This window comes from Oncorhynchus keta, chromosome 15 (assembly GCF_023373465.1).
Source record: "Oncorhynchus keta strain PuntledgeMale-10-30-2019 chromosome 15, Oket_V2, whole genome shotgun sequence".
NCBI lineage: Eukaryota > Metazoa > Chordata > Actinopteri > Salmoniformes > Salmonidae > Oncorhynchus > Oncorhynchus keta.
This window is the reverse complement of record NC_068435.1, coordinates 26,151,035-26,171,565: the sequence shown is the minus strand read 5'-3', so window position 1 is coordinate 26,171,565 and position 20,531 is coordinate 26,151,035. Positions and strand designations below refer to the sequence as shown.

The 20,531-nt window shown below is 40.2% G+C and overlaps 1 pseudogene; it reads left to right on the top strand.

Annotated features, from left to right (window-relative positions):
* The first annotated feature begins 10,583 nt into the window (after positions 1–10,583).
* LOC127907462 (glutamate decarboxylase 1-like) lies at positions 10,584–13,702 on the top strand (annotated as a pseudogene).
* The last annotated feature ends 6,829 nt before the right edge of the window (positions 13,703–20,531 follow it).

The following is a 20,531-nucleotide window of genomic DNA, read 5'->3' as shown; positions in this document are numbered from 1 at the left end:
ATTGCCACAACACTCAATCCAAAAGGTACACATGATGTAAATTGATGCAGGAGGGCTGGTGAGTTGAACAATCAAGTTCAGGTGATAATTTTTTTCATATCCACTGTCAAAACATGCTCTACCAGCCGGATTAGAAAACAGTTAAAGGGTTAACACAGAAATCCTCCATCGTTCCAGTCAGTTGCCATGGCTGCAGGGCGATGTGGGCACTTTCCAAGAATCTGCTAAACCATCCACAGGTTGATCATTTCAGGGGACTCATATAATCCATCAGCAGCACCCATCCATTCATGTACACAGAAATATCCCTATTTTTAGAATCCTTAGTATCCTTCTGTTTTTCCTCTGATATTTGACTAATTCATGCTTTGTCAGTGACTCTCTGCTTTGTTTTGATACAAGGGTGGAGTTAGTTTCTGTGTTCTGGGCTGGGAAAGCTGGTGAAAGAAAGGCACTGTCCTTTCTCTTTTGTGTGCTCATGAACAAGGCCAACTTCAATCCCTATTTCAGAAGTTCAGCACTGAAGCCCAATTGGAATTTATTCGCAATGTTCAAGCGGCGGAGATTACATTCACGGTAAACGCTGAATACGTCGGCTGAATCGGCTTCAGCGATACAGATTTAATAGAGCCCTTAGAAGCTGTACATGGCTGCAACATCAATGGTAATACATCACAAAAGCGATGGTGGAAGAATAGCTTTTTCAAAGAGTTTATCGGTCTTACTTTTATTACTACATGGAGATAATTTGAGGTTTTCAATCTCCTTTTCTGAGAGACCTGATAAGACTCATATGCATTGGGTGGAGAAAACATACAGATTCTCCAGAGCCATATACTGTATTTAGTTATTACAGTATGTTATTTTTCTAAATGGCTCTTCCTATCTCCAAGTGAGTTTTACAGCCTTTAACAAGAGGCTACCACGTTGTAATGCTCTTCTCAGTGAGAATCTAGATTACCAACATTCCAAGAGTAACAGATTCATTTGTCTAAGTAAAACAACGTGTATCAAGAAAGAAATTCCCCTCTATATTTATTAAACATGCAATATCACAAAGCAATAATTATTTTGCTGTCCTATGAACTCAGTTGCCAGTTTGAATATAATAATGAAATGGTGTCCTCAGACCAAAAAAAGGGAAGCTTCCCAACAGTCTCTTTTTGACACGTCACAGTGTCTCTATGCAGGTTGAGTAGCACACACAAACAAATTGAGCCAAATCATTACACACAAAAGAACCACAAAGGACCAAATCGGCGACAATTAATTGATGGGGTGGCTAGTGATTGAAAACCCTTGTGTCATTATACGCCCGCCACCATGCCTACTGTAGATCCTCCAGGGGGTTATATAATCGGCAGAACCATGCCAGGTGCATCTCATGGATGTGCAGAGACAGGACAAACATAGCTCCCAGAACTCAATCATATATGGGCTCATTATGGATTACTTGCAGCTGCCAGGTAAGAGTCAAATGAGCATGAAATCCAATATTTAGATGTATCTGTATGGAGTTATGCCAATTATGTCATAATTACATATTTTGTACACTATATGTATTTAATTTTTTTTTTCTTCGGGTTTCTCATTTATGATATCGATGAGCAAGACAACTTATTTGTAGCATATCTATCTATTTGCACAACATTTTGGACTCACATGGTCCCCACGGTAAGTAAATGCAAATCCAACATGATCTTGTTGGGAACTCTACTTCTTAGTTGGTTTAATGTGTACCAATTACTTTGCAGTTCTACATTTTTTTTTGTATAGCTGCACACACACACACAAACGTCCCTCCAGGCCGGTCTCACCATCTCTTTGCAGTCTGCTTATTTCTCTGACCTGGACCTTGGTTACGTTCTGATTCTTCAAATGGGCAGACTGGGTAACACAAAAAAACTTTGCTCCAGATCTTTACTTTACAGGCCTTTGCATGAATTTAAATGTTAAAAATTCTACGAACTCCTCACGACAATATAGACATGTCAATATTGCTATTGGATCATTATGTACACTGGGTTTATTTGTTCCAGAAATCATCCTAGCAAATTCTAAACCAGGTGTGCAGGTTTTGGAAGAGAGTAAACAGAAAAGCTCCTCTGGCAATATCAATGCTCCAGGCATGTGATAACACCTATAGTGCCTTCAGAAAGTATTCATACCCCTTGACTTATTCCACATTTTATTGTGTTACAGCCTGAATTCAGCATGTATCAAATATATGTTTTCTCTCACCCATCTACACACAATACCCCATAATGACAAAGTGAAACCATGCTTTTAGAAATGTTAGCAAATTTATTGAAAATTAAATAGATAAATATCCAATTTACATAAGTATTCACACACCAATACATGTTATAAATACCTTTTGCAGTGATTACAGCTGTGAGTCTTTCTTGGTAAGTCTCTAAGAGCTTTGCACAGCTAGATTGTACAATAATAGGACATTTAATTATTTAAATTCTTTAAGCTCTGTCAAGTTGGTTGTTGATCATTGATAGACAACTATTTTTAAGTCTTGCCATAGATTTTCTGTCACGCCCTGACCTTAGAGATCCTTTTTATGTCTCTATTTTGGTTTGTCAGGGCGTGAGTTGGGGTGGGCATTCTATGTTTTGTGTTTCTATGATTTTGTGTTTTGGTCGGGTATGGTTGTCAATCAGGGACAGCTGTCTATTGTTGTCTCTGATTGGGAACCATACTTAGGTACCCTTTTTCCCACGTGTGTTTGTGGGAGGTTAACTTTGTTTGATGGCACATAGCCTTAAGCTTCACGGTTGGTTTTGTATGGTTTATTGTTTTTTGTCGCCGTCATTCTTAAATAAAGTAAAATGTACACTCCCCACACTGCACCTTGGTCCTCATCCTTCAACAGCTGTGACATTTTCAAGTCGATTTAAGTCAAAACTGTAACTAGGCCAGTGGAGGCTCCTCAGAGGATTATATTTAGTATAACTATACTAAATATAATCATGTCACCAAATAATTGATTAAAACACACTATTTTGGAAAGAAGGTCTACAGTAGCCTGAACAGCACTCTGTAGGGTAGCACCATGGTGTAGCCGGAGTACAGCTAGCTTCCATCCTCCGGTGAGTACATTGACTTCAATATAAAACCTAGGAGGCTCCATGGTTCTCACCCCTTCCATAGACATACACAGTAATTATGACAACTTCCGGAGGATGTCCTCCAGCCTTTAAGAGCACTTGCAGTATGAACTGTCATGTTGTCCACCCAATCAAAGGATCAGATAATTAATCTAGTACTGGAAGCATAAGCTACAGCTTGCTACCACTGCAGTGTATAAAATGAAGGATGAAGCAGGAGAGAAATAGAAAGAGAGATTGTGATTTTTTTTCAGTTTCACTTACTTAGCTAGCAAATGCAGCTAGCTAGTTTAGCCTACTGAAAAACCCTGCTCAGACAGAGGGATGCTATATTAGCTAGAGGGCTATGATTGTCCAACATAACACTGGAACACTTCCAAGTCAAGGTAAGCTTTTGGTATTACTAAATAAATATTACTGTAACGGTACTGCATGATTGTAGTGGGTATACTAACATGTTAGTTCTATTAGCTATGCCAACTATGACGTTACTTTAGCTAATATGGTGACACGCTTATGTAGGCTGTGTGTAGCGGTTTGGCTTGGAATGTTTTTTTTTCGCCTGGTCACATACAGTTCATGTGTTGTAGTGAAGTCCACAAGCGAAGGGAAGAGGTGAGATGAGGAGAGCGCATAGATGCGAGAATTAATACAACGTAGCTGCTATGAAAGTGAAGTGTTTATGCGCGATCAGGGGTGTATTCATTCTGCCGATTCTGTTGAAAAACGTTCTTAAACGGAAGCTAAAGGAACAAAACAGGGATAAACATACCTGAATTTGTCCGATATAATCGGTATAATTCGAATATGAATGAGAGTCATCCAATATGCTGTAATAGAAATAAGGCCATGCTCATTAAAAAAAAATCGTCCTCCCTTGACTTAAACGTCACTGTCCGCCAATGAACAAGGCCACTCAGGAAAATGCAATGTTGTCTTGGTAAGCAACTCCAATGTATATTTGGCCTATGTTTTAGGTTATTGGCCTGCTGAAAGATGCATTTGTCTCCCAGTGTCTGTTGGAAAGCAGACTGAACCAAGTTTTCCTACTTGGTTCACGTTATGGGTATGCTTAGCTCTATTTTGTTTCTTTGAATCCTAAAAAAGTCCCTAGGGTCTTTGCCAATGACAAGCATATCCATAACACGATGCAGTCACCACCATGCTTGAAAATATGAAGAGTGGTACTCAGTGATGTATTGTGTTAGATTTGCCCCAAACACTTTGTATTCAGGACAAAGTTATTTCTTAGACACATTTTTTTGTACTGAATTGCAAACAGGATGTACAGGCTTCATTATTTTCACTCTGTCATTTAGGTTAGTATTTTGGAGTAATTACAATGGTGTTGATCCATCCTTAGGTTTCTCCTATCACAGCCATTAAACTCTGTAATTGTTTAAAGTCACCAATGATCTCATGGTGAAATCCCTGAGTGGTTTCCTTCCTCTCCGGCAACTCAGTCATGAAGAACGCCTGTATCTTTGTATTGACTGGGTGTAGTGATAGATCTACCAAAGTGTAATTAAGAACTTAATCATACTCAAAGGGATATTCAATGTCTGCTTTCTTTATTTTTACCCATCTACCCAACCTGATCTCAGAGCATTTCATATTATTCTGTATGTTAATCCGAAACACTCCATTTTGATATGTTACATTTTGTATGGTATGTATTAATTTGCGGATGTCCATCACCCATTAAGTATGATATATTATGACTTACAATTCATATTATATGTTACTAAATGTGACCCGTTTCAGGAAACTATGTGTAAGTCGCGGGTCACTACTTCACAGTAGAGCCGTTTGAACGTAACCTTTTTTTTAATCAAAATGCGTTTTTTTTTGCCAGAAATGCCTTCTCGAACATGTGAACATTTATGTTCCTTAATAACAAACTTGTATGCCATCTGTAAATGCAAATAAAATTGTTAAATTACAAGCCTAGTTGGTTTAGCCACAGAAAAAGCGAGAAACCTTCCAGCTGGCCATGATTGGCTGAGATAATGAGTGTGCTGGACATGCCGAGAGATTAGTTTGGATTGGTCTGCCATATAGCATGCTTCTGTCTATTTGAGCTGGTCAGTATGTCTTGGTAATCCTGTCTAATGCAGCTTTTTTATGAATTGTGTCTTAAGACTGCATAAGTGTTGTTCTTCACTTACTGGAGGACTTTTGAAAACAGTGGAATTCGAGTATGATAGCTAAGGAGATGGAGGAAACATCTTCAAACTAAGGGCAACCATGGTATCAGACAGGATGTATACAGGTAAGATAGTCTAGCTAGCTATTTTAACAGAAATAGCCATTTGCTTGGCTAGCTATAGCCTAATGTTAGCTAGCTAACATTGAACCTGATTGCTTAGCTACTTGTAGATTCATACAGGATAGTAATGTCATGAGTTGGGATTATGGTTCATTGTTTACCTAGCTAGCTAAAGTTAGCTGTCTGACTCGATAGCTAGCGGCACATGTATGATCTTATTATTCATATTGCAGAGCCATTTGCTTTGCTAGCCATAGCCTAATGTTAGCTAGCTAACATTGAACCTGGTTGGTTAGCTACCTGTATATTCATGCAGGGTAGTAACATCATGAGTTGGGATTATATTTCATTGTTTACCTAGCTAGCAAGCTACATGTCTTAACGAAAGACTCCACTTTGCAAGTAACCATTTTGGGTACGTTTGTAAATTTATTCTGGCCATCCACTCCGATTTCTGAGTGTTCGCGTCTGAGTGTACCAGAGCGCAGAAAAACAGATGAATTTACAAATGCCCAACACCCGTTGAATAAACTCTGGATAACATGAAAACAGCCTAACCAGCTCTGCTAGGGCGAGTAAAATGGTCAGAGTGGGGTGTTCTGTCATTTGTGTCTGGAAGTAGCTAGCATGCTAGCCAACTTTAGCCAGTTAGCTTGGGTGCTTTACTTCCGTTGTCAGGTCAGAACGTTCGGATCAATCCTACTCATCGGCCAGAACGTCCAGTGTGCGCTCTGAATGCTCCGAGAGCAAAACGCTCTGAATTTACGAACGGATCTGACAGCCCAGTTATAGTCACCAATGCTCTGGATAACATAACAGCCTAACCAGCTCTGCTAGGGTGAGTAATGTTCAGTGAGCTGTTCTCTCATTTGTGTCTGGAAGTAGCTAGCAAGTTAGCTTGGATGCTAGAGTGCTGTTGTTAGTACAGAACGCTTGAATAAACCCTTAAAGAGATGGGTGCAGCTAAAACTTAAGAGGGTGTGAATAATGCTGAATGGGTATAGACAAAGAAGGGCTCTCCAGTAGTAGTACCAAAACATTCAAAGGCCATTTATTCAAAAGTGAGTTTACAAGTTTATCAACTTTCAAACAGAATTACTTTTCCATTGTTCATAAACTGTAGTGTATTATATAACATTTTGTAGCTCCGAGTCTCTACTTTTATCCACTGTAAAAAAATCAAATAAAAATTAAGATTTTGCTACATACTGTAAGACCGATTTGAGCCCGTCGGTCAGTTTGCCAAATGTACAATATTTGTTGAATTTGCAAAAACATATTATATGTTACGAATTCTAGCTATCTGGCTAATGTTAGCTAGGCTAGGGGTTAGGATTAAGGTTAGGGTTGAGATTAGGTTTGGGGAAGGGTTAGTTTACAGTGTTACGGTTAGTGTTAGGGGAATGGTTGGCTAAAAGAGTTAATGTTACGATTAGGTGAAGGGATAGTTAACATACTAAGTAGTTGCAAAGTAGATCAAAAGTATTAAGTAGTTGAAAAGTTGCTAATTAACTAAAATGCCAATGTTGTTCGTCATAAGATTCAAAGTTGAAACCTTTGAGTTGCGAGACGTTTGCGTTATACGCCCACCGACCCATCCAACCTACTCTCATTTTTGTCTTAAGTAACCATCTGTCTTATGTAACCATACCAAACATAACATACTAATTTGAGTGGCCCAGATTTACATTTACTATGTTATGTGTAGTCTATGAGACCAGATTGATTTACCAATAGGTGCCCTTCTTTGCAAGGCATTGGAAAACCTCCCTGGTCTTTGTGGTTGAAATTCACTGCTTGACTGCGAGACCTTACAGAAAATTGTATGTGTGAGGTACAGAGATAAGGTAGTCAATGAACGATCATGTTAAACACTATTATTGCACACAGAGTGAGTCCATGTGTGACTTGTTAAGCACATTTTTACTCATTAACTGATTTAGTCTTTCCATAACAAATCGGTGGAGCACTTATTGACTTTCTTCAAATTAAGATTTTTTAATAAAAATAAAAAAATGTGTGTGCAGGCCAGTGACACAAAATCTCAAGATAAGCTGTTAAATACAGGCTGTATTTTTTTGTATGCAACAAAAGTTGCATTATGAGGCTGATGAAGGCCATTGCTGCTAGCCTATTCATTGGTGAAATTCAAATCAAATCAAATGAAATTTTATTTGTCACATACACATGGTTAGCAGATGTTAATGAGAGTGTAGCGAAATGCTTGTGCTTCTAGTTCCGACAATGCAGTGATAACCAACAAGTAATCTAACTAACAATTCCAAAACTACTGTCTTATACACAGTGTAAGGGGATAAAGAATATTTACATAAGGATATATGAATGAGTGATGGTACAGAGCAGCATACAGTAGATGGTATCGAGTACAGTATATACATATGAGATGAGTATGTAGACAAAGTAAACAAAGTGGCATAGTTAAAGTGGCCAGTGATACATGTATTACATAAGGATGCAGTCGATGATGTAGAGTACAGTATATACGTATGCATATGAGATGAATAATGTAGGGTAAGTAACATTATATAAGGTAGCATTGTTTAAAGTGGCTAGTGATATATTTACATCATTTCCCATCAATTCCCATTATTAAAGTGGCTGGAGTTGGGTCAGTGTCAATGACAGTGTGTTGGCAGCAGCCACTCAATGTTAGTGGTGGCTGTTTAACAGTCTGATGGCCTTGAGATAGAAGCTGTTTTTCAGTCTCTCGGTCCCAGCTTTGATGCACCTGTACTGACCTCGCCTTCTGGATGATAGCGGGGTGAACAGGCAGTGGTTCGGGTGGTTGATGTCCTTGATGATCTTTATGGCCTTCCTGTAACATCGGGTGGTGTAGGTGTCCTGGAGGGCAGGTAGTTTTCCCCCGGTGATGCGTTGTGCAGACCTCACTACCCTCTGGAGAGCCTTACGGTTGAGGGCGGAGCAGTTGCCGTACCAGGCGGTGATACAGCCCGCCAGGATGCTCTCGATTGTGCATCTGTAGAAGTTTGTGAGTGCTTTTGGTGACAAGCCAAATTTCTTCAGCCTCCTGAGGTTGCAACGAACAAATCTTCTTCACGACGCTGTCAGTGTGAGTGGACCAATTCAGTTTGTCTGTGATGTGTATGCCGAGGAACTTAACTTGCTACCCTCTCCACTACTGTTCCATCGATGTGGATAGGGGGGTGTTCCCTCTGCTGTTTCCTGAAGTCCACAATCATCTCCTTAGTTTTGTTGACGTTGAGTGTGTGGTTATTTTCCTGACACCACACTCCGAGGGCCCTCACCTCCTCCCTGTAGGCCTTCTCGTCGTTGTTGGTAATCAAGCCTACCACTGTTGTGTCGTCCGCAAACTTGATGATTGAGTTGGAGGCGTGCGTGGCCACGCAGTCGTGGGTGAACAGGGAGTACAGGAGAGGGCTCAGAACGCACCCTTGTGGGGCCCCCGTGTTGAGGATCAGCGGGGAGGAGATGTTGTTGCCTACCCTCACCACCTGGGGGCGGCCCGTCAGGAAGTCCAGTACCCAGTTGCACAGGGCGGGGTCGAGACCCAGGGTCTCGAGCTTGATGACGAGCTTGGAGGGTACTATGGTGTTGAATGCCGAGCTGTAGTCGATGAACAGCATTCTCACATAGGTATTCCTCTTGTCCAGGTGGGTTAGGGCAGTGTGCAGTGTGGTTGAGATTGCATCGTCTGTGGACCTATTTGGGCGGTAAGCAAATTGGAGTGGGTCTAGGGTGTCAGGTAGGGTGGAGGTGATATGGTTCTTGACTAGTCTCTCAAAGCACTTCATGATGACGGAAGTGAGTGCTACGGGGCGGTAGTCGTTTAGCTCAGTTACCTTAGCTTTCTTGGGAACAGGAACAATGGTGGCCCTCTTGAAGCATGTGGGAACAGCAGACTGGTATAGGGATTGATTGAATATGTCCGTAAACACACCGGCCAGCTGGTCTGCGCATGCTCTGAGGGCGCGGCTGGGGATGCCGTCTGGGCCTGCAGCCTTGCGAGGGTTAACACGATTTCTGTTTTCTTACTCGCCTCGGCTGCAGTGAAGGAGAGACCGCATGTTTTCGTTGCAGGCCGTGTCAGTGGCACTGTATTGTCCTCAAAGCGGGCAAAAAAGTTATTTAGTCTGCCTGGGAGCAAGACATCCTGGTCCGTGACTGGGCTGGGTTTCTTCTTGTAGTCCGTGATTGACTGTAGACCCTGCCACATGCCTCTTGTGTCTGAGCCGTTGAATTGAGATTCTACTTTGTCTCTGTACTGACGCTTAGCTTGTTTAATAGCCTTGCGGAGGGAATAGCTGCACTGTTTGTATTCGGTCATGTTGCCAGACACCTTGCCCTGATTAAAAGCAGTGGTTCGCGCTTTCAGTTTCACGCGAATGCTGCCATCAATCCACGGTTTCTGGTTAGGGAATGTTTTTATCGTTGCTATGGGAACGGCATCTTCGACGCACGTTCTAATGAACTCGCACACCGAATCAGCGTATTCGTCAATATTTTTATCTGACGCAATACGAAACATGTCCCAGTCCACGTGATGGAAGCAGTCTTGGAGTGTGGAGTCAGCTTGGTCTGACCAGCGTTGGACAGACCTCAGCGTGGGAGCCTCTTTTGCACTCAGGTCTATGTCCCATAAGGCACCTTTTCCCCTATATAGTGCACAACTATTTTCTATAAGTTATTTAAAATATGATGACAAAAATATAACTGTAAAGAATCCATTACAACAACAAAAATGATTTAAGAAACAAACAAAAGGAAACTTCTTGGCAGGGAAGAAACTAATTTGAATAAATGTGACTCTTATGTAGGTCTCATAACCAGCCACAAAATAACGCAATATATGTCACAAAAGGTGTAAATATATGGGTAATGACAGTGTTATGAACATATTATGACAAGTTATGACAAGTTATGTCAGCTGCTATGACATATTATGACATTATTATGACTGTGTCATACCGTGTTATGACCCTGGGTGTCAAGTAAAGTGTTACTGTGTTTTCTGTGCCGGTACAGTGTTAGCTACATTCTGACCTTACTATCAATAGAAACAATTTAGACAATGGCAAACATACTGTACAGTATACTGTGATACATTTATCCTTGTTAATTCCATGCAATTATAAGATCAAGATCATCTCTGAGAAATCCATCTGTAATATGTATGTATTTACTCAGAAGGGACCATGTCCAATCTGTTCAGTGTCCTTCTGGCCAGATACCACTTCTTCCCTGAAGTGAAGGTCAAAGGCATGACTGCATTGCCCAGGCTAATCCTTTTCACCTCAGCACATGTACGCATTACTAGTATTCACTTCAGACCATGATTATTCATATTGTCTATAAACATGTACTGACAAATACTATTCCCCGCTCCCCTAGAGTCATTATTCAGTCAAGAAATCTGCAGCTGTCTTTGGGCTAGGAAATGAAAATGTTGTGGCGGTGGTGAAATGTGATGCCCGGTAAGCAAAAAGGGCAGAGTGATTTGCATTTGCTGATCGTGAATGTTGACAATATCATCAGAGCTAGATGAGTGATGTCGTTTTCTTTTTGTTCAATGGGAAAGATGATCCCTGCAGAATTGGAGTCCAGTATCATAACTGCCCAAATCAGGTAATGGTTGAATGAGTCTGCTCTTGCCAAACTGAGGGATAGAGGGCTTTGTGAACGAAATTACCATATATTTTCAGCCAGGGAACGATTTAGTCAAATAAGGAACAAACAGATACCCCCAACAGAACACGCTCAAATCAAAATTTCTGTTTTCAAGTCACTAACATTGTTCGGTGCATAAAATGAGATACGAGAGCTCCAGTGCATTGGCAGGGACTATTTAACAGGAAAAGGTCAACACACTCATCATAATTCCTGTCATCTCTCTCTCTCTCTTCAGGGTTGTGTCCAATTCTACTTCAATGCCACAGCAGGCACCACTGTGTACATACTGAGACTTTGATCCTTTCAATGCCATCGTAGACATCTGTAAGAGCCATGGACTCTGGCTGCATGTTGTTGTATTTACCTTACAGCATCGATCTATAAATCATTGTTTACTGGACACAGATCAAGCCTTATCCTGGACTAAAAATATATTTAAATTAGGCATCCTTTTTAGTCCAGTACAATACATAATTTGTGTCTAGTACTGGACTAAAGTGTACTGGAGATTTATAGGATACAGGACCTAAAAAGCCTGAGTTTATTCAGTAGGCTCATTGTGTTATGACCAGTCATAGATTTATGGTATAGTGTAAGCCCCGGAAGGTACACCCGAAGAGGGTAACAGGCTGACTACACCACTCGCGTCGCGTGTGTTGCAAAATCATTCAGAAATCTATGTTATTCAATTATTGCACCCACATTGGTCGCAAGCGTCTGCGTTGCCAAGGGCTAAAATAGAAGTAAATTCTATTTCTGACCCAGATCGCGCTGCAAGACCTGCCACTCCCATCTCCTCATTGGTTTATTGAAGCAGGTACCCACGTGCCATCGCCTCATTGGTTATACCCACGTTATACCCACATGGGTGACTGAAAGACAAATGAGGTCAGTGGCAGTAATGCACCTGATTTATGAAAGTTTTCAATCGCATTATAAAGTCAAGAGAAGAAAAAGCCTGGAAGGAGGAGAGATGACTAGAAACGATTTGGTTGACCGGTTTATGTGTGGATTAATTGTCAGAGTAGAGGACCTTGAGCATTTCAGGTAAAATAACAACTCAATGTTTATATCCCAGGACAAATTAGCTAGCAACAGCAAGCTAGCTATATAGGACAAATTAGCTAGCAAGTGGAAGCTAGCTAGCTAAATTGCCATACATGTTTAATCCTTTTCAACCTGTCCCCAAATTAATATAATTGGTTCAGTTTTTTTAAATATTTTAGCCTGCGTGTTGTGATCGCATTTGGCATCGCGGCCGGTTTGGGTTCCGTGTAAATCCTAGGGGGTAGGGAGTAGGTTGGTTCCTTCTAGTACTATAAAGTATAGGGTAAGTCCCGGAAAGTAAGATCGAGCAGGCTAGTACCTGTAGGGTAATTCCTGGGGGGTAAATTCAAGTGGGTTAGGTCAAGTGACTACTATAAGAATTGGGTGAGTCCCAGAAGGTAAGCCCGAGCAGGCTGGTATCTGCAAAGGGTAAGTCCTATTGGTTAAGACCTGGTTCCCTGCTGTAATATAGGGTGACATTTTCAGAATATCGGAAAAATGTAACAAACTGGATAGAATTAGGCAACATTTCCCCGCTGATGGAGAATTGAAATCAAATAAAGAATTCAGGGAGGCATATATGACCTGGCACAATTACATAAAAACGGAATCAAAAGCTCAATATACCAGCGATTTGATGTCAGCATTCTATCAACAAAAAGTACAAACTGATAAACCCGGAATTAGTTGAAGTACTCAGCCACAGAAAGACTCGGTACGGGAATGCATTGATAGAATTTGCACTTCGGCTTTGATGGCAGGTTTGAAACCTGTAATCCAAACGGCAATTGTGGGGGGTTGTGGATGAAATAGAGCAAGATGTTTTGAGAGTGGAATACGACTCCACTCACTTCGCAGATGTGAAACTCACTAACTGTGGTTTCAATGGCCAAGGTAGGACAAAGAAACAGCGGAAAAACATCAAAGCGTAGGAAGATAGCTCTCTGTTTTCGATGTGGGACTATCGGACATTGGAAGAATGAGTGTAGAGTAGGAATGGAGCCTACTGCATTCATAGGAAATGCTGCCATGGAAGCGTTAGCGGGACAGGAAACTTACACATAGCGGTGTATGGCCTCAGTTCGATCGAAAGTACAACTTTTTAATAGAGGCCAGGGATCAAATATTGCGGATTCCTTATGAGAAATTGGCTAAATTTACCACAGGAAAAAAGTATTTTGGGTTGAAGAATCTAGGCGAAATGCCAGGGGAATGGATTCTGAAGAGTGTTGTGGAATAATCAGAATTGGTTGGTAACATAGGTAAGATGTTTTATATTCATCATATGTTTGTAAGTTACTTCTCATCAAGAATGTTATTTTTGTATAATACTGTGGCAGGGTTGAAGTATCTGTTCTATGTCAAGACTAAGTTGCATGGGCCGCAGAGAGGGGAGAGGTCAAAGTGCTTTAGCTATAGCTAAATAACTGTTTGGTTTCTAAGGTGGCACCAAATATCAAAGCCAATATGGAGCAGGGGATGCTTCTTCCGATGTCTTCTCCATCCAGCCACTCAGACAGAGGATGTGGACTACCTGTTGGAGGAGATTGGTCGTGGTGATCATGATATAGGCATCAGGATTGAGACCAATTTATGAATCCGGGTTTGGTGAATAAGGATTGAGACCACTTTATGAATCCGGGTTTGGTGAATAAGGATTGAGACCACTTTATGAATCAGGGTTTGGTGAATAAGGATTTAGACCACTTTATGAATCAGGGTTTGGTGAATAAGGATTGAGACCACTTTATGAATCAGGGTTTGGTGAATAAGGATTTAGACCACTTTATGAATCAGGGTTTGGTGAATAAGGATTTAGACCACTTTATGAATCAGGGTTTGGTGAATAAGGATTTAGACCACTTTATGAATCAGGGTTTGGTGAATAAGGTTGAGACCACTTTATGAATCAGATTGTGGCTCAGATCAACTGTAAACATTTAGAGGAAAAAAGGTAATAACTATCAGAAACCAAAATATACTGTATCTCTAGACACACTAATTGTTCTCAAATGTTGTATTGTGTAAATACAGTCCTTTCTATAAATATATATACATATTATTTGTATTCCAGTGTATCAGGAAAGCATTAAACTGTAGCCAGTTTATTTCTACATTAATTTTATTAGTGTACAACATGAATGTAGCCTATCTAAGAGGACAATAAGCATTGTTTAAAAAAAAAAAAATCGATAATTTCTCAAATGTCATAGTTTCATGCATTTCAAAATAGAAATGTTAAAAGTAGGCAAACATTGATGCTGTAGTTTGGTAATTGTATCAACTGAAGGGTTACAGTGTTTACAGTTTTTCTCAATTGCGTGCAAATATAATTTGTTACACTGTTATCCATAAGACACAGAACTCACTGGCTTTTTGCAAAACAGTTGTTTTCAAAATGTGGTTGCTTTCTCAAAATTCAAATACATTCATCAAAACTACATTATACCATTAACATTGAAAATACATTCATCAATGACATGACTGCCTGCAAAAATATTAATGCAACCATACTTATATCTTGAGTCCAAGCAGACAAAACAGAATGTTAGTCAGTGTAAAAAAAAAACATCCCTGTAGATCAATACATTTTTATTCCAGTCACAAAATCATCATGATCAAAATTGTAAGTATAACTATGCAAAGGTGCAGAATTATGGGCAAGTCCTCTCCATTTATGCATATTTCCCCAAACAATTTCATATACAAAGAAAAAACTTTTCCTGAGAAAAAAAGTAATGTAAAATAAGCACATTGTGTGCAGGAATAATTCATCTGTATCATCACAATCCAATTCCAAGCATTCAATACAAAGGTTGGTTTGCTCATAGTGTTGTAGACTTTCCATTGGGGCACAGAAACACAATCCACAATAGAAATAAGGAAACATGAATACAATGGAAGAACACAACTGATATGCATGTATAGGCCTAAATCCACACCAAAGGAAAGCTCTATAATGGAACACTGTTGAAGAGGATGATTTGGGAGTAATCTAAAGTTACGTTGAAGTAATCCAATTTAATTCTCTGCATGTCCGCAATATTGTAAAAAAAATAGATAAAAAAATACAGTCCCCATTGCCTACATCTTTCCATAAAGATGAGCAAAAAGTACAAATAAAAATAAAAGTATATAAGTAATACAAATACTGAGCTATATGGTATGATAATATAAAAAATATATATAAATAGGTGTCAAAATAACTGGCCCCACTAATGATTCTTTAAATAACAGTTATTGAATCTGCATCAACAATGTACTTTTTTTTGGTATGTTCATCTCAGCTTAAGGAACTGTATTGTGGCCTTCCATGGCTTTTTGTTTCACTGGGGTATAAAAATGAGGTAACAAAGGTGTAAAATGAATTTGTCATCTATCACCATGGGGAAAAGCAAATAACTCACAATGAAATGAGAAAAATGGTTGTTGACCTTCATAAATCAGGCAATGGGCACAAAATAATACCTAAACAAATAAATATATGACTTACCACTATTAGGGAAAGAATTAAAATGTTTAAAACCACTGAAACAGTGGTTCACTTGCTGGTAAAGGACGCAAGTGTACCTTGTCCCCACACACACTGAAAAAGAAGGTTCGGAGGCAAAGGAAAATCGAAGGGCCACAGGTGGAGAATTACAGAACTTGATCGCATCGTGGAGTCACCAAGTCGCCAAATCTACAATTAGACACCACATCCATGGCATTAGGCTCTTTGGAAGGGTTTCCACAAAATAGCCATTGATGAGAGCAACCAACAAATGTAAATGCCTGGAATTTGCTAAACGGCATTGGCACTTGGATTGGAAACAGGTGCTATGATCAGAGGATGGATATGCAGAAAATAACCTCATACCTACTGTAAAACATGGTGGTGGATATTTTATGTTACGGGCTGTTTTGCTTCCAATAGTTCTTGGGTCGTTGTTAACCTCACTAGGGTAGGAGACAGCATTCGGAATTTTGGATGAAAAGCGTGCCCAAAGTAAACTGCCTGCTACTCAGGTCCAGGAAGTATGATATGCATATCATTGGTAGATTTGGATAGAAAACACTCTAAAGTTTCCAAAACTGTTCAAATAATGAATATGACAGGTGAAAACCTGAGGAAAATCCATCCAGGAAGTGCCTTTATTTTGAAAAGCCTGTTTTTCCATTGAAAGCCTATCCACCATACAAAGACTTATGGAACAGTTCACGACCCTATGGCTTTCACAGCATGTGGCCAGTCTTTTGGCATTGTTTCAGGCTTTTACTCTGACAAATGAAGGAGAAAAGGCACTTTCAATGGACAGTGTACATTTCCAGACATGAGTCCAGCGCATGACCGGGAGTGTGCCTTTCTTGTTTCTCCTTTTCTATTGACGAAGCTATTGTCCGGTTGAAATATGATCGATTATTTACGACAAAAACAACCTGAGAATTGTTTATAAACATCATTTGACATGTTTCTACGAACTTTCATGGTACTTTTTGGATTTGTCATCTGCTTGCTTCATTACTGAACAAAACGGAGGTTTTTGAATATAAAGAGGGATATTATCGGACAAAATTAACATTTAATGTGCAACATGGAGTCTTCGGAGTGCAATCATATGGGCGCTGTTCTCAGATTATCACATGGTTTGCTTTAGCCGTAAAGTCTTTTTGAAATCTGACACCGTCTTTAAACCGATGTACAACACTTGTATGTTTCATGAATTTTTATAATGAGTATTTCTGTTATTGAATTTGGAGCTGCGATGGCCGTGTGGCATCGTCAAGATGCAATAGATGGCATAAAATACAGTATATATGTCACGTTCTGACCTTTATTTCCTTTGTTTTGTATTTATTTAGTATGGTCAGGTCGTGAGTTGGGTGGGCAGTCTATGTTTTTTGTATTTGTATGTTTCGGCCTAGTATGGTTCTCAATCAGAGGCAGGTGTCATTAGTTGTCTCTGATTGAGAATCATACTTAGGTAGCCTGGGTTGCACTGTTTGTTTGTGGGTGTTTGTCTATGTTAGTTGCTTGTGTCAGCACAGGTCTCATTTATAGCTTCACGGTCGTTATTTGTTTTTGTATTCAGTGTTCAGTACTTTCTTTAATTAAATATTGATCATGAACACATACCACGCCGCATTTTGGTCCTCCGATCCTTCTCGCCTCTCCTCTTCAGATGAAGAGGAGGACGACCGTGACAGTATACATATGAGATGAGTAATGTAGGATATGTAAACATTATTAAAGTGGCATTATTCAAAGTGACAAGTGATACCATTATTAAATATATTTATTAAAGTGGCCAGTGATTCGAGTCTGTATGTTGGCAGCAGCCTCTCTATGTTAGTGATGGCTGTTTAACAGTCTGATGGCCTTGAGATAGATGTTTTTCTCTCGGTCCCAGCTTTGATGCACCTGTACTGACCTTGTCGTCTGGATGATAGCGGAGTGAATAGGCAGTGGCTTGGGTGGTTGTTGTCCATGATGATCTTTTTGGCCTTCCTGTGACATCGGATGCTGTAGGTGTCCTGGAGGGCAGGTAGGTTGCCCCCGGTGATGTGTTGTGCAGACTGCACCACCCTCTGGAGAGCCTTGCAGTTGAGTGGGGTGCAGTTGCCATACTAGGCGGTGATACAGCCCGACAGGATACTCTTGAGAACAGGAATAATGGTGGCCATCTTGAAGCATGTGGGGACAGCAGACTGGGATAGGGATTGATTGAATATGTCCGTAAGCACACCAGCCAGCTAATCTGCTCTGAGGCTAGGGATGCCGTCTGGGCCAGGAACCTTGCGAGGGTTAACACGTTTAAATGTTTTACTCACGTCTGGCACAGAGAAGGAGAGCCCACAGTCTTTGGTAGCGGGCCGTGTCGGTGGCACTGTATTATCCTCAAAGCACGCAAAGAAGTTGTTTCATTTGTCTGGGAGCGAGACGTCGATGTCCGCAACGGGGCTGATTTATTTTTGTAATCCATGACTGTCTGTAGACCCTGCCACATATGTCTCGCATTTGAGCCAATGAATTGTGACTCTACTTTGTCTCTATACTGACACTTTACTTGTTTGATTGCCTTGTGGAGGGAATAGCTACACTGTTTGTATTCGGTCATGTTTCCAGTCACCTGGCCATGATTAACCTGTTGCGACGAGCCATCCCGGATCCGGGATCGTGAATACAGCCTCAAGCTCATTACCATAACGCAACGTTAACTATTCATGAAAATCGCAAATAAAATGAAATCAATATGCTAGCTCTCAAGCTTAGATTTTTGTTAACAAACACTGTCATCTCAGATTTTCAAAATATGCTTCTCAACCATAGCAAAACAAGCATTTGTGTAACAGTATTGATAGCTAGTGTAGCATTTAGCGTAGCATTTAGCATTAGCATTCAGCAGGCAACATTTTCACAAAAACCAGAAAAGCATTCAAATAAAATAATATACCTTTGAAGAACTTCGGATGTTTTCAATGAGGAGACTCTCAGTTAGATAGCAAATGTTCAGTTTTTCCTGAAAGATTATTTGTTTAGGACAAATCCCTCCGTTTTCTGCGTCACGTTTAGCTACGAAAAAAACCTGTATCCGGGATTGTGTAAATCTATCCGCAAGCTCATTAGCATAACGCAACGTTAACTATTCATGAAAATCGCAAATGAAATGAAATAAATCTATTTGCTCTCAAGCTTAGCCTTTTGTTAACAACACTGTCATCTCAGATTTTCAAAAACATGCTTCTCAACCATAGCAAAACAAGCATTTGTGTAACAGTATTGATAGCCTAGCATAGGATTATGCCTGACATTCAGCATGCAACATTTTCACAAAAACCAGAAAAACATTCAAATAAAATCATTTACCTTTGAAGAACTTCAGATGTTTTCAATGAGGAGACGCTCAGTTAGATAGCAAATGTTCAGTTTTTACAAAAAGATTATTTGTGTTGACAAATCGCTCCGTTTTCTTCATCACATTTGGGTAAGAAAAAAAACGAAAATTAAGTAATTAAAACGCGAACTTTTTCCAAATGAACTCCATAATATCGACAGAAACATGGCAAACCGATGTTTAGAATCAATCCTCAAGGTGTTTTTCACATATCTATAGATGATAAATCCATCGTGGCAGTTTACTTTCTCTTCTGAAGAAATGGAACGGCGCATGGACCTAAAGATTACGCAATAATTTCGACACAGGACACCGGGCGGACACCTGGTAAATGTAGTCTCTTATGGTCAATCTTCCAATGATATGCCTACAAATACGTCTCAATGCTGCAGACACCTTGGAGAAACGACAGAAAGTGCAGGCTCATTCCTGGCGCATTCACAGCCATATAAGGAGACATTGGAACACAGCGTCTTCAGAATCTGGGGCATTTCCTGTATGAAACTTCATCTTGGTTTCGCCTGTAGCATTAGTTCTGGGGCACTCACAGATAATATCTTTGCAGTTTTGGAAACGTCAGAGATTTTTCTTTCCAAAGCTGTCAATTACATGCATAGTTGAGCATCTTTTCGTGACAAAATATCCAAAAATTAAAAGAGCGCACCCTATCTCGAAGAAGATAAATGCAGTGGTTCGTGCTTTTAGTTTTGAGCAAATGCTGCCATTAATCCACGGTTTCTGGTTAGGGAAGGTTTTAATAGTCACAGTGGGTACAACATCTCCAATGCACTTCCTAATAAACTCACTCACCGAGTCAGCATATATTTCGATGTTGTTGTCTGAGGCTACCCGGAACATAGTCCACGAGATCGAAGCAATCTTGAAGCGAGCAATCCGATTGGTCAGACCAGCGTTGGATAGACCTAAGCACGGGCGCAACCTGTTTTAGTTTCTGCCTATAGGAGGGGAGCAACAAGATGGAGTCATGGTCAGATTTACCAAAGGGAGGGCCTTGTATGCATCGCAGAAGTTAGAGTAGCAGTGGTCCAACATTTTGCTCGAGCGGGTACAACAATCAATGTGCTGGTAGAATTTAGGTAACCTTGTTCTTAAATTAGCTTTGTTAAAATCCCCATCTACAATAAATGCACCCTCGGGATATATGGTTTTCAGTTTACATATAGTCCAGTGAAGTTCTTTCAGGGCAGTCGAGGTATATGCTTGGGGAGGGATATACACGGCTGTGACTATAATCAAAGAGACATTTCTTGGAAGATAATGCAGTCGGCATGTGATTGTAAGGATTTCTAGGTCAGGTGAAAAAAAGTACTTGAGTACCTGTAAGTTGTTATGCTTACACCATGAGTCGTTAATCATGAGGCATACACTCTCGCCCTTCTTACCAGAGAGATGTTAGTTTCTGTCGGCGCGATGCATTAAGAAACCCGATGGCTCTGACAACATATCCCGAGTGAACCATGTTTCCATGAAACAGAGAAACAAACAAATTACTGCATAATGTCCTACGGACGTGAAGCGAGGCGACCATCT